Source organism: Pteropus medius, unplaced genomic scaffold (genome assembly GCF_902729225.1).
Source record: "Pteropus medius unplaced genomic scaffold, Ma_sr-lr_union100, whole genome shotgun sequence".
In the NCBI taxonomy this organism is placed as follows: Eukaryota; Metazoa; Chordata; class Mammalia; order Chiroptera; family Pteropodidae; genus Pteropus; species Pteropus medius.
In genome coordinates this window covers 20,049,953-20,057,269 of record NW_024351730.1, presented here as the reverse complement: position 1 = coordinate 20,057,269, position 7,317 = coordinate 20,049,953, and the positions used below count along the sequence as shown (strand labels likewise).

The 7,317-nt window shown below is 30.3% G+C and overlaps 1 pseudogene; it reads left to right on the top strand.

The window, feature by feature from the left end:
• Positions 1 to 5,225: 5,225 nt before the first annotated feature.
• LOC120588404 (uncharacterized) lies at positions 5,226 to 5,344 on the top strand (annotated as a pseudogene).
• Positions 5,345 to 7,317: the final 1,973 nt, after the last annotated feature.

Genomic DNA, 7,317 nt, shown 5'->3' with positions numbered 1-7,317 from the left:
AAGCTTAATAAAGAAAGACAGACTTGGTTAATACATTACTTAAAGAAAGCAAGCTCTGGGTTAAGGGTCCCCTCCTCTCCATTACTACAATGGCCCTGCCTGGCCTAAGGTAAGGTAATTTCTCTTTACAGTGAACCACAGGTTAAGCTTCAGTGATCCTTCATCAGTAACCAGAGGACCTGAGTTACTTAATCAATAATCAGAGGACCTGAGTTACAAGTTTTAGGGTAATTATCTAAATTAGAGGGGGAGGGACTTTTTCCCAGAGAAAGAAAATAAAAACCTCAGCAAAACTTAGTAGTATCAAAAAATACTTTGAAAAGCACAATTAAAAGTCCTGTGAGCACATTTTGTAAATAATGGCCTGTATCAAAAGCAATATTTTAAGGACCCCACATCAGTAAAAAAAAAAAAAAAAAACCTCATAAATGAAAAGTCATGTGATATCATTAATTGTCTATCATAGTAATGAAAATATTAAAATTATATTTTAACAACTAATGAAAAAGGCTTAATATATTTTAAATCCAAATATTTTAAATTAAAACAATTCTCTTGTGTAAGCGAGTATTTAGGCTAATACTTGTTACCAGTCATTACAAGTTTTTTTTCCAATGGATAAATGCTTCACAATTATTATTTTTTTAGTTTCAGTTTAGTTTTTAGTTTTTAGTTTCCTCAGATACATGAAAAGTTATAGATTTGAAATTTATAAGCCAGTGTTCTGAAAAAGTTCCAAAGTTATATTATTTATTTTTGTTAATTTTCAATTACAGCTGACATTCAATATTATATTAGTTTCAGGTGTACAGCATAGTGGATAGACATTTACATAATTTACAAAGCGATCTCCCCGCTAAGTCTAGTACCCACCTGACACCATACATAGTTATTATTATATAATATTATCAACTATATTATCTATGCTGTATTTTATGTCCCCGTGACTATTTTGTGACTACCAATTTGTATTTCTTAATCCCTTCACTCTTTTCACCCTCAATTTAAACCCCCACCCCCTATCTGACGATCACCTGTTTGTCCTCTGTATCTACAAGTTTGTTTCTGTTTTGTTTGTTCATTTATTTTGTTCTTTAGATTCCACACATAAGGGAGATTATATGGTATTTGTCTTTCTCTGTATGAGTTACTTCACTTAGTATAATACCCTCTAGGTCCATCCATGTTGTCACAAAAGGTAAAATTTCATTTTTTATTGCCAAGTAGTATTCCACTGCATATATATACCACATCTTCTTTATCCATTTGTCTACTGATGGACACTTAGATCACTTCCATATCTTGGCAATTGTAAACAATGTAGCAATGAATATAGGGGTACGTATAGCTTTTCAAATTAGCATTGTCATAGATTAATTGACCATATAGGTATGGATTTATTTCTGGTCTCTCTATTCTGTTCCATTGATCTATGTGTCTGTTTATGCCAGTACCATGCTGTTTTGATTACCATAACAAAATGCTACCTGGTTGAACTATACTGTAGTATAGTTCAACCAGGTAGCATGATAACTCTGACTTAGCTCTTCTTTCTCAAGATTGCATTAACTATTTGGGGTCTTTTGTAGTTCCATATAATTTTAGGATTATTTGTTTTAGTTCTGTGGTAAATGCCATTGGTATTTTGATAAAGTTTGCATTGAATCCATAGGTAATATAGATTGTTTTAGGTAGTATAGACTTTTTTTTAAAACTTTCAACAGTACTTTATTTTATTTTATTTTTTAATAATAATCATTATTTTATTTATTATGGTGACATTGATTAATAAAATCCAATAAGTTTCAAGTGTACAATTCAATAGTAAGTAATATATGTATCACATTGTGTGTTTAGTATAGACATTTTAAAGATGTTAATTCTTTCTATCCATGAGCACCATATATACTTCTATTTATTTGTATCCTCTTCATTTTCCTTCTTCAATATCACAATTTTCCAAGTACAAGTCTTTTACCCTCTTGGTTAAATTCATTCCTAGGTATTTTATTCCTTTTGATGCAATTGAAAATGGAATTGTTTTATTAATTTCTCTTTCTGATAGATTGTTATCGATATATAAATATGCAACCAGTTTCTGAATATTAATTTTGTATCCTGCTACTTTATTGAATTCAATGATCAGTTCTAGGAGTTTTTGGTGGAATCTTATTATTTTTAATAGTATGTAGATTTGTTAGCTATCAACATGTATATAGTAATATTAGACTTTAAAATTACTACATCCTCAATTTAAATGAGGATAATATAGTTGAAGCCTTATACTGTTTATATAGCTAAATTTTCAGATATACTAAAACAAGTTTTTATGTAATTAAAAAAAGTTCATTTTTGGTCACATGATTCATTTAGTATTTCATGATGGCCCACATTATTTAGAGGGTGGTTTTCAACATCAATCGATTCTTTGTTCTCTCTGGAATGTTAGTAAATTTATAGCTTTGTTCATTGTATCTAAGAGCAACTTCCTCTTGTGTTCTGAAACTTGATACAAAAACCGTGAAAGAGTCTTTGAAACTGATTTCAAAAGTTGACAGGAAGTAGCTTTCAGAAGTCTTTATAAATTTACAGAATACTTTCACCGACCTGTGGCCAGGCCGAATCTCAAATATTACTGTCTGAGATACACCAGTGGGTTGAAGCAGGCAGTTATCTACTTCTATAAAGAACTGGAGAGCAGCTTTATCAAGCTTCACAATGTATACATCTCATCCTATTTCTCCTCACTACATCTTGAGAATAGATTTTAAAGAGGCAGAAGAGTGACGATAACATTTTATTTCATAGAGAAGAGAAATTCACTGTTAGAGAAAAGATTTGGAGACAAAGGGATCTGACATTGCCCAGCTAATTTTCTTTAGGTCTTATTCAGCCCACCATGGGTCACTTTGCCCTTAGAAATGTGGATTTAAAACTAACCCTAACTCTAGTCTCCTCAAGTTAGCAGAAATTTTCAGTGCTTTTAGCCTATATAAATACCACTATTTCTTAAAGACAGTTCATTTTGTAGCCTATTCTCAAAAGAAACTCATGCTATGAAAGTTACTGTATTCATAGATGTCATAGATGGGCAAGGGAGAAGGAAACATTTTAAAAGAGAATAATGAAATATCTCTGTTAATAAAAGTACTCTTATTTTGTTTTAAAAATCAAAACTAGATATACTTATATATGTAAATGTGTATGTATATATATACATATATAAACAAGCCTCAGTTTCTTTTTTCTGTAAAATAAGGATAAATAATATCTATCTCAAAAATTGTTATAAGGCCAAATTATTATTATAGTTATTTTTGTTTTTACTATTTGATTTATCTTTACTCTGAATCAAGCATTGCTCTAGATACTGTATTAATTTTATTCTCATAAAATGCCATGAAACATAAAATCCCCATTTTACAGATGAGGATATTATGGCAAAAAAAATACATAAATTATTTAAAATCACACTTGAAAGATCTTTTTAAAAACTTAGCTCAATCCATAGTAGATGCTCTATAAATTTTATTTCTCGACCTGTCTACTCTTGCCTACTTTGGTTTTATAAAACAGGAAACTTTCACTCAACCTGTCTTACAGCCATCTCCACAGGATATTATCTGTTACTCAATCTCCTACTTAAAATTTCAGGTAAAATTATATAACACCATGGTGACAAGAAAACAAATCATTAAAGAAAGAAACAAAGAAAATAAAGTTAAAAAAATAATGACATGTACAAACACACAGGCACTATGTTTTTAATGAAAATACAAGTTTGTTATTTCATTTCTAATATATATTTCATTAAGCTGACAAACAAGCAAAGCTCATTGTAAGGCAGAGTTGTTTATGCTCTCAGGAGCAGAGATGATGAGCTCACTAATATCTTCCATTGATATGGTACTGGAACGCTGTTTTCTGGATTCTATTAGGCCCAAGGGATCTCAAATGAAGAAGAGTATAATTAATTTTTCACTAACAAATTCTCATGTTAAAATACTCTGACAATAAAAGAGTACCTAATAGCAAATGGCATCTAATATGTGCTGACTATGTAAATGAATTATCTGAGGATATCAGAGAATAGGGTATTATTTAACTTTAGAATTTCTGTATGAGATGGAAAATATAATTTTCTCGTCTTAAAGAATAAACTTGCCAAGTACTTATGGGGTTGATGACTTGCTCAAGACTGATTATAAGGCAAAGAATAAATATAAAAATTTAGACCCATTTTCTCTTTTTGTGTGGGACTGAGTGAAGGATGGAAAATAGTTTTGTAGGTAAAAGAGAATGCATTTTTCTTTTAATTTGAAGCAGTGTTTAAATTTTTAAAAAGCATGAACTTTGAAATTATGATAATATAAATGGTTTTTTACTATCACAATTTTAGTAATTTTAGTAATACTTAATAATTTACTAACATTAAGCATTATATCAAGCAATTTTTATATGCCATACAGCAGCTGCATCTTTATACACATTAAATCATTTCATTTATGAGATTATAAAACTGACGATCACGCAATGACAAAGATTCTAAGAATTGGATACTATCTGCTAAGCCGAAGAATTCTGTGCTCAAAAATATGTTTATTTGCCCACAGCTACATAGATGGTAAGTCCTAGATATTTCTAACAGTGGTCTTTCCAGCAATAAAGCTAAATGGTTTCATAGGTAGGTGTGTTACTTCCTAGGATCTGAAACCTGATTTTACCATTTACAGTTTTTTTTGTAGTTGAGCAAGTTACATAAACTCTGAAAATTTCTAATGATAATATGAATTTCAAAGCTATTATTACTATTAAATTGAAGTGAAAATATATGATATGGAAATTATAGTGCCTATAAGTGATCAATAAATATTAATTTTCATATTGTCCCATGTCATTTTAAGTAATTAAATTTGATAATTATAATATAAACTAAGATTGTTTATAAGATACAGTTTGTGGGAAAAGAACATCGCTTCATTTCTAGGTATACAGCAAACAAAATACAACAATCAAAATCCATGTAATTAGATCATTTATTGCACAGGTAAACTGTCACAGGTACAGAATAGTATTTGTATTTCTTTTGAGTTTTTATATATGAGAAGCTTTTATAAATATGTACTTTGAGTTTTTATAAATGTGAAACAGCATTTTACTTAGTAGTATCCTAATGGGGTTTTTTAGCAATAAAAGAATGTTCCATAAAAGTGCTCATTTCAGGAGTCTACGGCCATGCTACCCTGAACAAGCTTGATCCTGTCTGATCTCGGAAGCTAAGCAGGGTTGGGCCTGGTTAGTACTTCTATGGGAGACCATATAGGAAGACCAGGTGCTGTAGGCATAAAAAATAAAAAATAAGGGATTGAAAGCTGACAAGGTCTTTGCAATCTGTGAGGTCAACCAAAGACGCACTTTTATAAAAAAAAAAAAAAAAAAGTGCTTATTTCTTTTTTGTTTCTACTGTTGTGACTTAAAAGAATATAGTTTGATAATCGAACGATATTAATTTCACTTAAAATTGTAAAATGTTAGATATAAAACAAACTGGAGTGACCATTTTGCGTGTTTCCCAATATTTTTAGATAGATAAAATAAGGCTCAGAAATATGAGGTAAGTAGCTTAGCGTCATACTGCTGGTTTGTGGAAAAACTGGACTCATATACCTCTTTCAGTTCTCGATACCAAGCTTAGGAAAAACCCACAAACATTCCTATAATTAAAACATTTTAATTTTTACATATTTTAAAAGGAGCTAATAAAATCTGTTCTGTTTAGGTCAAGAATCTGTTGAATATTAAAATATCGCTTACTAGGAGAATGATGTATTGATTGATTATTATCAATTTAATATTCAATTTTTCTTAATGATTAAAGCACATCATATTCTTAGGTATAATATTTGCTTATTTTAACTCACTAATGGGCCTGGGGGTCAATAGTTTTGTTGAAGTAAACATGGATTAATATTGACTTTAAAAGTCTGAAAGATATTAAATTTTTTCTAAGGTCTTACAATTATCCTCCAAAGGAAGTTATACTTCAAGGAACATTTTTAGAGAAGTAAACAAAAGAGGCCTAAGAGAAATGATCATCTTCTACATTTCTTGAGCTTCTACCAACTCAATTTCTTTCATATGGTGTTATATACCACTCAAGGGTATCATCCTTGTAATGATTTTTTGGCTCTGATTCTTACCTTAAGGGTATTCATTTAAAGCTCTCAGGAGTTTAAAAGTAAGTTAAATTTGACTGCATTTATTCTATGAATATTTGGGGTTTTTTTAGGAGTAATAATGCTAATTTGGAATATTGAACTCATATGAAATTTGAATAGGATCCAGGAAATGTTAAAACATACTGATGTGATTAGTTCATCATCAATGGATAATCTACTATAACCAGATATTGGCTAAAATACAGATATTACAAAAGTTACAAAAAACTGTATATAAATTATTATACAGTGTTCATACATAAAATGAGGTTAAAATGTACAATTTAATCTTTTAGAAGTGGCTCCAAATAAAAGTTTTTATAATAAGGTAAAATATGAGTATTGAGGGAAGACAAATATTATTAAAACAAATCATTACTGATATTTAGGTTTTCTAAAAGTCACTTCATATACACTGTGGTAGATTAAATCTCCATATATTTATGAAGCACCTTAGTGTGCAATATTGAGCAAAAAGGAATACTTTACCTTTTCTACCTAGAATATTATTTGTATATCTAATTAATCAAACTTTGTGGTCAAAATCAATACCTATACTATAGAGCTGATGACCATTTTAGCATAATTTGGCACTTGTTCTATTATGTTGCTTTGTATTAAGATTTAGTTCTTAAATGTTTATATTTAGAAGGGAATGTAGAATAGTAATGAATATTGCTGGCCCTATAGTCAGACTATCTGGATTCAAACCCAGTCCTGCCACTTACTGACAATGTAACCTGGGTAGATGACTTAAGCTTTCTCTATGTTAATTTCCTACTTGATCAAATGGGGATAACAAGACTTAAATTAGAAGACTTTTTGTTGGGAGCTGAGCTAACTTGGCGAGCTCTGAGATAAATGGCACTAAACTATTTTAAGCACTCAGTATTTTCCAAGAAGGGAGTTTGATTATGGAGCAGAGAGCTCTGAGTTGTGAGAACTTCATTGTTTTGCAGGATAAGTAATTTGGCTGACCTTGGGTCTTGACTGCTGTTTTCTCATTGCAATGCTATAAGTAGTGTGTTCTAAATAAACTCGGGGCTGCAGTATTCACTGTACGCCCTCCCAACTCTATCTCTTGTCTCTGTCTTTTCTT